Source organism: Phalacrocorax carbo, chromosome 1, assembly GCF_963921805.1.
Source record: "Phalacrocorax carbo chromosome 1, bPhaCar2.1, whole genome shotgun sequence".
Lineage (NCBI taxonomy): Eukaryota > Metazoa > Chordata > Aves > Suliformes > Phalacrocoracidae > Phalacrocorax > Phalacrocorax carbo.
Window position 1 is genome coordinate 139,404,242 of NC_087513.1, and position 15,828 is coordinate 139,420,069.

General features: G+C 36.1%; 1 long non-coding RNA gene across 1 annotated transcript in view; it reads left to right on the plus strand.

Moving 5' to 3' along the window:
• The window catches only part of LOC135316669 (uncharacterized), a 42,403-nt gene extending 28,599 nt beyond the window's left edge, over positions 1–13,804 (plus strand). The window contains exons 3-4 of the long non-coding RNA XR_010375916.1: positions 11,883–11,986; positions 13,399–13,804. This is a non-coding gene — a long non-coding RNA (uncharacterized LOC135316669). The remainder of the gene's footprint in view (positions 1–11,882; positions 11,987–13,398) is intronic.
• Positions 13,805–15,828: the final 2,024 nt, after the last annotated feature.

Consider the following 15,828-nt stretch of genomic DNA (forward strand, 5'->3'; position numbering starts at 1 on the left):
AGCACTTAAACAAGCTCCCCAGGGAAGTGATCATGGCTCTAAACCTGTCAGTGTTCCAGAAGAGTTTGGACAACACTCTTAGATATATGGTTTAACTTTTAGGTGTGGAGTCAGGAGTTGCACTCGATGACCTTCCTGGGTCCCTTCCAACTCAGGATACTCTATGATTCTATGAAAAACTTTTAAAAGGATGTAATTACAGCTACTAGAACTGGTTTTAGAAAAGCATGCTCTTCCATTTCTCTAGTTTAAGGAAAGATTTCCCTGTGTTTTATTTGCATAGAAACTTTTGTGGTAAGAACTATAATGTCCTGCTAGGTCAAAACAGCAGTCCACCTCGGCTGATAGTCTCCCTGCAACAATGTAATTTAGAAGGACCTATTTAGGAACACCAAAATTTTCCAGCCATTTTTTCAGCTACCCTGGGCTTACTATCAATAATTAGATAGAATAGACAATACATTCCTACATTCTCACTTTACTATCTATTTACAGATATCCAATTCAGAAATTTCATCCCTTTTGAACCCTCTCTTCCTGCTTCCACAATCTGCTGTAAAAGTAAATTTCAAAAGTTTAACACACACTGTATTAAAAATGTACTTTTTAAACAAAAAACCCTGCATTTTAGATAGATTTCCTACTAGGTTCAATGCACATCCTCTACTTCTAGTGCTGTGATATTTGATGAATAGCAGATCTGCATTAACTTTTTGGTTTTGTAAGCCTCAGTCATACCCTCTCTCACCCTTCTTTCTCTACAGAGAGTCACAGCCTTTTTATTCCCTTCATGAAAGGTAAATTCTTCTTCCCCTTATTCATTTTAGTTGCTCTTTTCTTTACTTTCTCTAGTTCCAATATGTCTTTCCTGAAAGGTGAACAACAGAGCTCTACATATCAAAGACCAGGAGAGATATTGGCGAACCAAAATTTTGCACAAACCTCTACCTTGTTCTTAGTCCCATTTCTGTTAATACCCAAGATTAGCTAATTATTGGGTTACTACTATATGTTCAGCTGATGATTTCAACTTGCCAGTGACAACTACACACTCTTTTCTGAGATGAAACTGCCATAACAGCTTTCCTTCTCCAGTAGCACAGCCTTGATCTTTGCATATGATAAACAGAATATGTATTTTTTTTAAAAGAGTGACAGTTTTCTATTTTTGCTTTCTGGTGGAGAATCTGTCAATTTAGGTAAAAGATACAGATACATAAATATAGAAATGATTGCAGATACTATTGTTTTTTTAAATCAGAAAACTTCTGCTGAAGACCTAGAAAAACTCAAAATTCTAATATTTAACCAAAGCTTTTACGACTCTTCCTGATCTGGAACGAAAAATAGGAATATTTAAGTGTTTAATGATTTTTTCCTTTTACAGGAGTATTTCTAATGGATTTTTATTTTTCTGTTTGGAGTTACAAAGGCCTTCAACATATTATAAAAACCTTGAGGGCTATTTTATTTACTACAGTTTGCCCTGGAACAGAATCACTGTACCTGTGTTTGGTGTGTCCACTCTGCTTCTCTTAGTTTTAAGTGTGCAAGCTTCCTGTTGAGCCCATGGTGCAAGTTAGTAGGAATATCACAGATACCTGATACATGCCATGTAAGTAGGATTTGCTCAGAAGTTTGTGAAACTAATAAGTTTCCACAAAATATATTATTATGGTTAATCAGTATTTGAAAATCTGACCCCACAACTCAGGCTGACATTGCCCTGATGAAAATCTACTTTCCAGTCAAATTATATTCATAACCCAGTTGTAAAATCTACAGGGACACATTCCAGTTCCTAACTTCCTCTTATGGCTCGTCATGTTTTCTGGGGTATTTTTTCCTTCCTTTTTTTTTTTTTTTTTTTTTTTTTTGCTTCTTCTAACACAAATGCCTCAAAACAATGTAAATGATGTTTAATGTTGCACACAAGATATTTTTGTACTTTTTCAGTGACTATACTGGAATGTCAGTGTAGAATTTGATCACAAATTAACACAGATTAGACATCACTACTGCAGGTTGTCAGTAAGCTTTTCCTTTTACTGACGTCTGATTAGCACTTAAATTGTTTCACACCATTAGTTGCCTAGGATTTAGTGATCATTAGTGGGTCTGAAAATGAAAAAGATAAAAGGAAGCTTTGTTTTCAATTCAGGTGATGGTTTACTTTTTCCACACAAGGTCATTTACCACTAAAGAGGTGTGTGGTGTTGATTAAAGTTTAGTTTTATGCATCATTATAGTCTGTTATGAATATTAATGGAAGTTTAAGGTTATGGAGGATACTCTTCACTTTCTCCTCCAAACATTGTGCATTTAGTGGTGTGCATCTGCATAAGTTGGATGTAGCTTGCTTTAGTGTTACTACTTACATTCATTTCCACCAACAGCTGCATTTCAGTACTGAGCTCTGGGTATATTTATGCCTACGCAGAACGTGCATCAACATAAACATGCACAAAATGGACAGTACAGTTTCACACTGGCTTGTATGACTGGTGCTACTGCCTCTGAGCTACGGTGTGGTATACCCTATGTGGGACTGGATCACTGTGAGGTTGGATACTACGGATGCGAGGGATATCCTTAACTGTAATCAATATTTAGGTCTTCACTGTCAGTATGAAAGCATAATGATCCTGCAAAATGATAATTAATATGCCAGTTTTTAATGCAAAAGCATGATACAGAGGGTAAATTACTTAAGGATGTTGTGATAAAATCACAAATAAAGGTATCTTGTCTTGAGTCCTGAGTTGGCGGGTTAGTCCATTAACATCTATTGCCTCCTTACTTGAATATGAACTGTATGACTAGTGTGGATTGTGTTTAACAGTTTTTATTGCTTTTGTTCTGAAACTAACAACAAACAACAACAATAAAAAAAAAAGTGATTAATTACTTCTTACAATGTATCCAAAAAGGAAGGAAAATGTTGGGCATTTTTTCCCGAATCTCTACTAGAAATCTTGCTGTTCCCACTGCGTAACATTACTAAAGAGAAAATCCAGACCTTGAAAGCTACAGGCTTTTCATTTATTCCTAGATGAAATATATTGACTATTGTATTTGCAGTTAGTTTGTGGTTTGGTGGTGACATGGAGGAGAGGTAGGGAGAATTTGTGATCGTTTTCCACAGCAGTTTGATCCAAGTGCTATGAAAAACTGTAATTGGGAAATTAGACAGACACATCAAACTTGCTCTAAGTAACAGTTTATTTGTGTTAACATTTTTTAAAAAAGAAATTTAGGAAGCGATTGTTCGGTAACTGGAAGAAATTGAAGAATCTGATAACAAGTAAAGTCTGTTGCAGACTGTTTATCTCGTGACGTTTTGGTTCAGTGACTCTAGTAATGTGCTACATCAAACAAAAAAATACACCTTGTAGTTTATGATATCGCTAGCACTGTGAGAGGCAAACAATGGCGCATAGGGACAGCTCACATGCAACAAAACGTTGTCTTTTCTTTGTTGCTTGAAGAAAGGTTTTCTGAGGTCCTGGCTCTCTGATAATATTCTGGAGTTATAAAATAAAGAAATGTTCTATATTCTTCCTCTTCATCACCATCATACAAAAAAGGCATACCTTTCGATTTCACATGAGATAATCTTTTTGGTAGTCTTTATTGTATGAACCCTGTAGGCACAGGAACCCCCTTTTATTCTTTCAGAGTACAATAGAACATAAAGATTAATTTGGATGTTGATAAAACACAGAAGCATGCAATTTTGCTGTATGATTGGCATGTGCCTTGCTGAGAGGTAAACTCTTGAAAGATTTTGAGATTGTACAGCAGCAACTAAAGCTAAAAGACTTTACTGAAGAACCCTGAATGTCTTTATAGAAAGGAAACATGACAGTTTGCTGAAATTGTGTAGGTGAGTATATGGATGTAGATAGCTGATATTTGAATTGAACTTGGTCCTGGGTTTGAATGAAACTCCAGCAGAGTTCAATGTATAGAAAAAAAACCTGAGTCTCATACTGAGCATTTCCAAGAGAAGTTACTGCAGGTCTCAGTGGAAGCGTTGTGATATTAGAGTAGCAATCTCAAACTGTAACCACAGGGGTGATTAAAATATAACCACTCTCTTCTTGCAACAGAGCTCAAAAGAATTGTCTTCAAACAAATATAGTGTGCATATATTACAGTTGCTTTCCATTGTGAAAAGGATGCATAATTTTGTCATTTTGCGTTCACTTTTTCTTATCTGGGGTGATCATGAAACTATACCAGAGCCACTAAAGTTGCCTGTTGTTGGCTCTATTTTCAAAGCTTTTAGAGCAGAATATGGTTGTCAACGTACATATCTCCACAGGCATAAAACATCAGTGATGGAAAATGCCTGTGTATAAGCTAGAGTCTTAAGATTGTCTTATCATGCACCAGAGCACTGCTGCTAGGTTTCATATGCATAAAAACATAGTGCTTTAATTAATTTTCTAGTCACATAAAGATTTGATTTGATTTAAGAAACTGCAAGTTGTCTGTGCTAAAGGTTAGGCACCTCTATTTAAAGACAATTTTCACTTCCTACTATTGCTTTGATCAGCATCATCATAAGAAAGAATTAGGAGCAAAAACACTATTGCAAAATGTATGTTTAATTTTGACATATGCCATAGTATCTCTTTTGCAATTCCCTTTTAATTGCTGAACAAGGTGCAATAATTAAGACTTGAACTTGAAGCCCTTCATTTAGATTGTACTGTTTGTTAAAGGAAAGAGGTTATAGCACTATAGTGAGAGTGAGATTTTCTGCACTCATGAACATTATTTTTATTTTAATGACAATTTTGAAGAAGCACTAAATTTTCCCTGATTTTCTCTCTGGTGAAGACATGGAGAATTACTTTGATTTAACAGTGAATCCATCTCAAATTAACCCTATTTTCTGCAGGGTAAACAAATAATGGAGGAAAAAGAGAACACAGATAATAAAACATTTTGAAAGCCAGAAGTAGAGGGCAGGTCTCAATTCCTTCCACCCAACCTTCGTCACTAAATTCAGGAGCTGCATTTGGTAACCTTACTTGGTAAGGAAAGAGACAGGCTCATTACAGAGGTGGTTGAGATTGCCTGAGATCTGAATCATTCTGTAGAAACCTGCCACTCTTTAATCCACAATGAAGGGGTACTAATTTTCCAACTAGGACCTTTCAGCCTACTGTGATTTGCCACAGAGCGGTGCTGATCCAAAAGCAAATAATTGCTGAATGATTCAATTGGTCTGGCTCTTCTTCTCTGCACTCTTGGATGATGTTTCCTAACCCTTTCCACCTGCTGGCACTGGCAGTGGTTTGATTCTGAAGTGATTTAGGGCTCCAAATATTCAGGAAACTATTGGCTCTTATTATATTATAATATTAGCTTTTGATGCCTTGTGTCTTTGAATGGCTTCAGTGCATAGTCAGAGGAGCACCAAAAGCCCCTTATCCCACCATCTAGTTGGTCAGCAAGCCCAGCTTTTTCATGAAACCTTATCCTTAGCTAAAATATGAGGAGGATGGTATAGGAACAGAATGTTAGTTTGTATGAGAAGAATTTGAGGTTTAAACGCTTACACTTGAATCTGCAGAAGCTACCATAAGTTAATATGCATATCAAATAATTATTGAGGTATGGGAAGAGATAACATGTTAATATCTAAGTTTTAGTGTCTCAGGTTAAAACTGACAGACATCATTCTCTGGTTATTTTTGATTCATATTTGTTCACAGTGTCTTCTGCAACTATAAAGATGAGAAAATGGTTTCTTACTTTTAGATGAAGATAAAACTGCAAACTCCAACTTGTCATTTTCGTAAAAAAGTGCTAGTCAGTAGACTGACACAGGCAAATTATTGTGCCACATAATTCAAAGAAGAGTTTCACATCGGGCATGTAATTTGCTGCATGTTCTGTCACTTTACTAAGTGAACTGGCAATCTATATTAAATTATTTTTCTTTTTGTCTACCTTGGCCTTAAATATCAAAGTCAGGAGTTATACATTTGCAACAGTTTACCATAAAACCCTTATTACTGCAAACAATCAAGGATTACAGGAGCAGAGTACATATAGAAAACTATCAATTTAATATATTGTGTTGACATCTCTATCACATTTCCTCTGTGATTCCACTTTCAAGAACAACTACCAAACAAATAAAAAATTAACAAATTAAACAAATTAAAAGGAACATAATTCAAACTTTCCCTTACATTTAAAATTAGAGGCACCTTTTGCAATATTCAGGTGATTTAGGATAGTATATGTTAGAAGTACAGAGACTTTTGACAGAAGATATCAGAGAAGAACCAAAGATGCTTTTCTGAGTTTATGAAAATGTTGAAAATACTGCTTGTGTCACAAGGAACTCTTGTTTACAATATTTCCAGGCCAAATTTGAAATCTCATCAGATTTGAATGGCTTGTGTTGAGAAACTGGAATTGTAGTAGAATTGAATCTCAGCCTTTGATTTTGATATTGTTCTTCTCCCCCGTGTCAAACTCATTAAAATATCAATACATTTCTCAATTGTGTTAGTGAATACAAATCTTTAAAGTGAAACGTAAGAGAGTGCTGAATATTATTTTACTCTGTAGAACCTTTCTTCATTATTATTTATTATTGGGCTTTGTTATTATGACTTTAAAAATCATCAGGAAGAAATATTTTGCTGTTAGTGCATCAGATCAAGCTAAGTAATATTAATGCTTTATTTTAAAAAAAATTGCATTTGTACTTTAGAAAAGATGCTGTTTCTGACAGCATGTCTGAGAGTTCTTCAGTGTTAATGAAACATTGATGCTCTTCTTATGTTACCTCACTGTGAAAAATCACAATGAAATCCACTTGGTGTCTGGTATCCAAAGATTATTTTATTTTCTTCTGTGTTTGCAATTAAAAGTTTCAGTCCACAGAGGCATTTTGAAACAGGTTTACCAGGTTTATCATGGCATAGTCCCTGTCATGATATACTCACCAGAGGGGTATTTGTGAGGATTAAAAGCTGACCAGTTTTGCTTTTGAACATGGGCTATGAGAAACCTGCTAAGGAATGTATAGTATAGTATACATACAATCTCACACATAAAGGAAAGATATATAAATTAGCACTGACTATTCATAATAAACAGCATGTATGAGGATTACTGGTTTTCACTACTGGAATTATTTTGAAAAGAATGCAAGAGATTTGTGGATTTCGTTAATATCTTAAGTGTGCTCAGGAAAGTTTATCCTAGACACCTTTGGATTGAGAAGAGTTGGGTTGGTTTTGAAATTGAGAATGTAATTTAATAAAATGTCAAGATCTTTGATTCTCTCTCATGAGTTCTGCTCTGCTTAGTTGAACTACATAAATAATAGATCTATGGCTTAAACCTTGGGGTGAAGGAGGAACAAGCCATTAGGTGTGTTGAACTTTTCATTCTTAAAAAGGTTCCTGTTTTAAGAACAGCAGCACATTCCAACTCTATGTAGATTCAAAAAGTTCATACAGTAGTCGTTCCCATCTGACATTATTTTATATATATATCTTCCAGAATGAGAAACTGCAGTAATGATTTTTCCTCCCCATCAACTGCTTTTGCATGTCTTGTTTTCTTCCTGTTCCTCTTTTCACCTCTGAAAGATTCTCCTGTTTTATCTTCCCTTCCACGTCACCATTATGAGATGATGACAGTTGTTTTAATGAAAAACACAGACTGCATTAAGTCATAAATAGAGGATAATCTAGGAAATCAAAAGTGATTTTAATTAATCAGAAATACATCATTGCATCTAAGAATGCAAAAACTGAGCTCCAAGCTACAGAATTTAAAACAATTTGTAAACATTTAAATTTTATTATTCCTCCAGCCTAGTTGTGAGACCCTGGCTTGGGCAAAAATTCTAGACTACAACAAAAGAAAACAGAATACTCAGGGGGAGGGGCATTGGTTTTTTCCATATGTATATATAAATATAATTATTTTGTGTATATCTATATATGTTCTAAATGAAGTGCTTTAACTGAAAAGATTGTTTGGTGTAAGAAGAGAAAAATTTCTTGGCAGTCACTGAACTCTGTTTTTCTAACATGTCTAAGACAAGTGTCTATAGCTCACATTTAGGTCAATGGTTTTCACAGCTTAGTTAATGAAAGGGTGTGAAACAGATGTCACAGATGTCAAAAAGATTAAAAACACTGGAGGCTTGCTTTCAATCACGCTTGTAGGATATCTTTCTAAGATTTTTTTGGGAGACTACAAAAGAGCTTGAATTTGCTGACAAAAGAACAAGTGTGGGAGAACAATCCAAATATCTATAATGAAGAAATAAACTCTTTGCTATGGAGTGATTATCTTGAATTTTGCTTTACTAGATAAACAACATAATTTGTATCACTACTTCATAGCCTTCTTTCATGGATTATTAGATTAAAAAATATAAGGGTGAATATTATTTTACTTTAGCATGAACTGTTTATTAACAATCTCTTACCAAGTGATTACTGTTTCAAGCTCATGACATCTGGTGAATCAAAACCACATTTTTAGAAATGTACCCTACCTTGATTCAGAATTTGCATCCCAAAAGAGAGGTGTGAGATATTGAAGATGATTATAATCACAGACTCACAGAATCACAGAATGGCAGGGGTTGGAAGGGACCTCTGGAGATCATCTTGTCCAAACCCCCTGCTTGAGCAGGCACACCCAGAGCAGGGGGCACAGGACTGCATACAGGCAGGGTTTGATTGTCTCCAGGGAAGGAGACTCCACAGCCTCCCTGGGCAGCCTGTGCCCCTGCTCTGGCACCCTCACAGGAAAGAAGTTTTTTCTCATATTGAGGTGGAACTTCCTGTGTTCCAACTTGTGCCCATTGCTCCTTGTCCTGTCATTGGGCACGACTGAAAAGAGCCTAGGCCCATTGTCCTGAAACCGACCCTTGAGATATTTATAAGGATTGATGAGATCGCCCCTCAGTCTTCTCTTCTCCAGGCTAAACAAACCCAAGTCTCTCAGCCTTTCCTCATAAGGAAGATGCTCCAGCCTCCTGATCATCTTCGTAGCTCTCCACTGGACTTGCTCAAACAGTTAATGGTTTATTACTGCACCACACTTATTCAGGTATACTACAATTTCCTAAAGGAAATCTGCTATTTCAGTAGCTGGCTGTAGGTTTAGCAAATTGTGAATTGCCTACATACATAGCGAAGCTTTCTACATAGCTTCTCTTCATTGTCTCAGTGGTCTGCATCACTTTGCTAGGGCGTGTTCATTTCAGTAATTTCAAAACATAATTACAGACTAAATTAGATTGTTTTATTATGGTCCCATCCTCCTCATGCAACTTATCACAATCATCATGTCTTTCTTCCTGATATCTGAAATGTAGTTCCACTTTCTACAGGTGAGATGTCTTTTTAGTTCCCAGATATATGGTTTTTTTATTTAACTGTACTGAAACACATGCATGAATATGCCTCAGCCAAAGGAAATAACCTACCTTTTTTGTTACCACTCCAGCAACTTCTGTAAACTTTATATGTTTTGCCAGTGTTCCTGTTTTCTTTCAGGTTGTTGATAAGGTTTTCAGCAGACACAGTCAAAAACAGCTTACTACATATTGTTACAGTAGGAAGTTCTGTTTATGGGGTTTTTTTTAGATTTATCATGTAGGTAGAGTTTAAGCTATTGAAATTCTATTTTGATTTGCACACTGGCAAATTTTTAATAAAAAGACTGGGTTGTGTCTTCCACACCTTGAGTAAGTTTTGTGATATCTGAATAGTGAAGCAGATCTGCTGAAAATCCCCAGTTCTAAGAGGCTGCAAAGCAATGTACATTTCTGAAGAGCTGTGAAAAGAAAGTGTTGCCAAGAAAAGTTACAGACAGAAACAAAGAAAAATTAATTTGCCTCTTGTGGTCTTAGTGCAGCAAGTTAACTTCATTCATTAAGTAAGTTTATTTCAAAATAGTAAAGCTCAAAGGTTTTATGACCAAAGTTCCCATTATAAACAAAAAAACGGTTACTCTGACAACTTAAAGTCCTTTAGACCCCACTGCCTGGTGTAACTTTCTAAACTTAATCACTTTCACAGATTGTTGATGGCCAACAGCATCCTGGCTTGTATCAGGACTAGTGTGGCCAGCAGGGCAAAGGAAGTGATTGCTCCCCTGTCCTTGGCACTGGTGAGGCCGCACCTCGAGTACTGTGTTCAGTTTTGGGCCCCTCAGTACAAGAAGGACATTGAGTTGCTGGAGAGTGTCCAGAGAAGGGCAACGAAGCTGGTGAAGTGTCTGGAGAGCAGGTCTGATGAGGAGTGGCTGAGGGAGCTGGGGTTGTTTAGCCTGGAGAAGAGAAGACTGAGGAGAGACCTCATTGCTCTCTACAACTACCTGACAGAAGGTTGTAACGAGGTGGGTGTCAGTCTCTTCTCCCAGGTCACAGGCGATAGGACAAGAGTTAACAGTCTTAAGTTGCACCAGGGGAGGTCTAGATTGGATATTAGGAAATATTTCTTATTGAAGGGGTTATTAAGCACTGGAACAGGCTGCCCAGAGAGGTGGTAGAGTCCCCATCCCTGGAGGTATTTAAAAGACGTGTACATGTGGTGTTTAGGGACATTGTTTAGTGGTGGACTTGGCAGTACTAGGTTAACTGCTGGACTTAAAGGTCCTATCCAGCGTATACAATTCTATGATTCTATGATAGATTTACACATTCCCTGTGAGACATTTTTTACATCCGTATGGACAGTCTCTACTCCAAGGGACAGTGATTTTTGTTTGAATTTGCAGACAAGAAGGAATTTATTTGCAAGAACTAAGAAAAAAAAATCTCGTCACAAAATTTCTAATGCAGCTCCCAATGATGTCTAACAATGACTGTAGATGCTATCATCAGACAAGGTACTCTAAATAAAAAATAATATTTTACTGAACTTCTGTAGGTTTTAACAGAGACTGAGTGAAACCAACAAAAACACCAAGTAATTTTCATGGAAAATACTAAAAGTAAATCTCTTAAAAAAAAAAATCTCGTATGATTGCAAACCTCCCATAAGGTTCTGATAACTGAATTTGGTTTTGCATGCCTTTTATTGTTGTTATGGTTGTCACTGTTAATAAACCTGGCTCAATCTAGTAGATAATACTGTGACTGTACTGTAATGCTTTACACATTTTCCAAGCTGGCACATTAAGCTAATAATGTCATACTTCATGCTCTCACACAATGGAGAAGGTTACTAAGAATATTTGCGAAGCTCACAGTTATCTAAAAGACTAACTGGATTATCCAGGATGGGGAGTCTTTTGTTCGCTCAATTGGTTTCTCCATATAAGTATTTACAATAGGAGATTCCTGCAGCTGCAAGCATGATTTTACCACTGTGTGAGAGAAAGAGAGAGGCTTGGGTGGCCAATTAAGAGATGTAGTGTAGTGATTGCTCTAGGTTCGAAGAATGTCAACATCAATTTCAGGTTCCTCACATTAAACCAGTCAGCAATAGACTTTGTTTCAGCCTCTGCTCTCTTGCAGGTTTTTGGTTAAATTAAATTTTATAAACAGGCAAATTGAAATGAGCCCTTCACCATTTTGAAGAAGGTTTTGTGTTTGTGCAAATGAAGGTCAATAAGAAATGCAAATATCATAAACACACCAATTATTCTTTTTAAATGTTTTACCTTCTGCACCCCCCTTCAAGTCAATTTCCTTCCACATAGAAGTGCTTCACGGTAAGTTCCCTAGAGTTTAGCCATTTGAAAATATATAGGCACCATGAATATAAATTGTATTAAATATTCCTGTTTTTTAAGTGATACCCAAATGAGATGTGTTGTCCAATTTCATTTAGCTACAGTGGTTTGATGATTTCTGTAATTTAATCTTGTTACAGAGCAACTCCTCCTCCAACACAGAGAAGTGATGCTTTCCAGCTCTTCTATTAAATTCATGGTTGCTGCAGTAAAACATCTGAGGAAGTGTTCCGCTCAAAAAGTGGTATGGACATTCCCCTTCTCCCAATACGCATGTATAGGGTATAGATATGGGCTTTGAGGGCAACCTTTGTTTTTTTCAGATGAGTATTAACACCAAGTGCTTCTGTTTGAAGTTTCAAGTGCCTTGTGTGCTTTTTTAGCCCTAATGGTGCTTTTCTGAGGAAACTGTCAGATCCTGGTCCGTCCTAGCTCAGACTTCTTTCATGGTATCATGCAAGCGTGACTCTAACTTTTCAGTGTGGAAAAACTCAGGGGCAGATAGTACATTCTTCCCACAACTGAGCCCTCAGATAAAATTTTCCTTCCCTACTAAAGAGACAAGCCTTTCAGGTTGATCTAAAGAATAAATCATTCAGATGAATCTGATCCAGCCATGCAGCAAGGCAGTTCTAGCCTTGTAAAAAAAAGGGGAATACTTATCTGTTATATAGTATGACAGTTTCAGGTCTCTGGACTATAATCATCACAACTGCTCTGATCAGCCCACGGAAGGGTGTCCTCCTGAATTGTCCCACTAGAATTACGAATGTGATTTATGAGTACTTTTGCATGCGATGGGTGCACCAGAGAAATTGTCCGTATAAACACAGACAGCATTTTCCTCATCACAGAGTCCTTAAAAACTGTCCAAACTTCCTGATGCTATTGAAGATATCATAGGGGTGGAATGTGAAGTTTTTATCTGAAAAATGCTGAGCACAGATTACTTCTCCTTTATACACTTCTTTGTCATGGTCATTTAAAAGCAATTGATACAAAACTTGTTCTTCTACAATCTTCTTTTTTTTTTCTTTCCCGAAAACATTTTAGTACCTAGTCTTATCCTTTCCTTGCTCCTGTAGCTGTAAACAGTTATAGACAATGGAGTTGTAGACAGTCTGGCAGGATATAGATATCCTCTGCAAACAGATGATTATGTGATCCTTTCAAAATCACAACTTTTAAAGATTTATTTAGATTCTTCATTGAGATATGATCAAACATGCCATTTGATCACAAGATCATTTCTAGAAGGGACCTTGAAGATTAGACACGTATGTTCTTCAGCTGTTAAGGGTGGATCTACTTAAGGCTGTCTGAAATTTATGCCAGCAAAGTATTCTTAAATGTATGATCACCTAATTTGTGTATGAATGTCAGTCACATTCTCAGCTTGCTCCTGCTTCTCATGAAGCTTCTAGTGCTATATGCAGTCTGTAGCAGCTCAATGCAAGCTTAAAGATAGCTTTGCCATTGTTTGTAGTATCATGATTTATCTGGTTCCAAATCCACCAAGATCGCACCTTTGCTTGAGAAAAAATAGCCTTTTGTGAGTGTGTTGCTTTCTTGTTTGCAATATGAAAGTAAATGAAAAAAATCCAAGTAAAATTATATTTATAATCAATTTTATGAGTTATATGTTTTTTTTCACAGAAAGCAATATACCTGCACTTTAAGGAGCCTTGCCAGGTGATTATATGATACTTTGCCAATACTTTGGAATAGACAGCCTCTCTCCTCTGTTCATATTTGAACATCTGGGTATGAATGCAATGCAAATGTTGCTCTTCTTTGGCTGTCTTAATAATTTCTGGAGTCTAAAGATGCTGTATTTCTCCATGTGTATTAGCTGCTGGTTGCAGTGACCAAATGCTTTGCCTGTTAAAATTACCTTATACCTTTCTACCAGCAGGATATATCAAGGCTTAGAGATACTCATTGGAGAGTTACCTACTTCTGAATACAATAAAGATGTTCTATTAGAAGATACAGACACACTTACTTCAGAAAGAAATTCTTGCTTCTTATTTTGTTTTTCTTTTCTGAGTTAAAACCTTTTATAATTTCTTAAGAAAAAAAAAAAAAGGACAGCAGAGCTTTAAAGAACTTTTCTCATACTGAGTTTCTTTTCTAGGGAAAGGAGCTGCATGCACTCCAATTAGTGTGAGCTACCCAAGTTCATGACAAATGGAATAAGTAGAAATTCAGGGCAAATTAACATAATGAAACATTTTGTCATGAATATTTAAGAGTATCTTGATTGGTCTGAGAATAAGACCACCCCATCTGGCTTGATGATTCTGACTGTAAACAGTGTGAGATGGTTATGGTTTAGTTAAGGAAAAAGTAGTCCTATGATATTACTCAGCTTCTGGGAATCAACAGTTTGAAGCCTTTTAAGTTGGAGGCTGCATCTAGACGATTACGCTTAAATATGATGTCCAGCAATAGATATTCCCCTTTAATATCTGAATTATTTTATTTGGTATACTTCAGCAATGCATTGCACAATGCAGTAATCCTCTGTATTAAAAAAAAAAAAAATTCAAAAAATCTTTCCCTTTTTGCTGTCTTGAGATTTACTACTTTTTAACATGACTTCCCAGTTCTGTTCTGAGAGTAAATATTTCCTGTTCATTCTCACCATATGCTTGGGATATGTAGACTTCTTCGGCTCTTGGGCTCTTCAGTTAGGGCATCTGATTTCTAAAATATTTAGTCTGCCTACTAAATTTAAAGTAATTCACTTGTACAGAATGCCTTCTCATCCTTAATGATTTCTCTATACCTTTCTAGTTAAAGGATTTTCTTTTTGAGATGGAGTAGCCAGAGCTGTGCATAGTATTCAAGATGTAGGCTCAGCAGCTACTGTTAACATCACAAAGTTTTTTTTCTAATTTATTCTCAGTTTCTTTCCTAACGATTTTTCACACTGTGTTGTTTTTTTGACTGCTGGGGAAAACTGAGCTGACATTTTGAGAGATAAGCAACTGTGGCTTTGAATTCTCATCTATAAATGGCAATATCTATTCTAGGGTCCATTGCTGTCTATAGGTACAGTGATGATTAACCAGGTTTTTAAGGTTGACCCCTTTTAGTGAAAAATAAGCATACCCCCTCAAATAAAGTTTCTCTCCACACCATCATATGATGCCTTACCTTACACAGAAACATACAATATGTTTGGTTCGGCATTTCTAAATTAAAGCTATCTTAAACACTGTTTATGTTTTTTCAAAGGTATAGAATATAAACTGCTCATTTTTACTGCTTCAGGGTTTCACAATTTTATCTTACTTACATTCCCTGAATTATAACATTGCAATAAAAACATTATGCATTCGACATTATTTTGTAGTAATTTGCAGAGAAGAAATATTAGGTATTATTTTGCCATTATCAATCAATAGGACAATAATTTTCATTTTATAATTTAGTAAAATTGCAGAGTGATGTCTGATCTAACTGCCTTCTTTGATCTGTTTAAGAAAGAGAACAGACAATTTCAGGAAATGGAAATGAACTGCATAGAATCACTGCACAATGAAGAACGGTGGTTTTTCAAGCTCTACATACTTAAATATCTAGAAGTATTGAGTCATTATATAATATTAAGAAACACATCTGTAAAAAATCCAACCTATAAGAACCTGTGGGAAGAGGAATTTCTGTACTATAGGAGATAACTTTTAAGAAATTATTAACTCAGATCTGGTGAATCTCGTAACCTGAGAAGATGATTTGGCCAAAGATGAAAAACAATCTTCACATAAAGAATAGTATGCATGCAAGCCTTAGCTGAGTTTAGACTGTCTTATTCCCTGCTTTTACATCAAAGGTGAGGTCTTGAATACTCAGGCAGAAAAGGAATATAAATAAAAAGAACAAGTCTATGATACTGAAGCTGATTAACCTACTCAATGGGATTTTAAACAGAAGAACAATTGCAAAGACACTTGAGCTGTTTTAAAGAAAATAAACACCCTTAGCTGCCTTGGAAGGAACAGGAAAATATCAGCCAGGAGAAGGACACTTCTGAACACAGAAATGAAGTTCAGGGTTTGACAGGTAAATGAATATTGC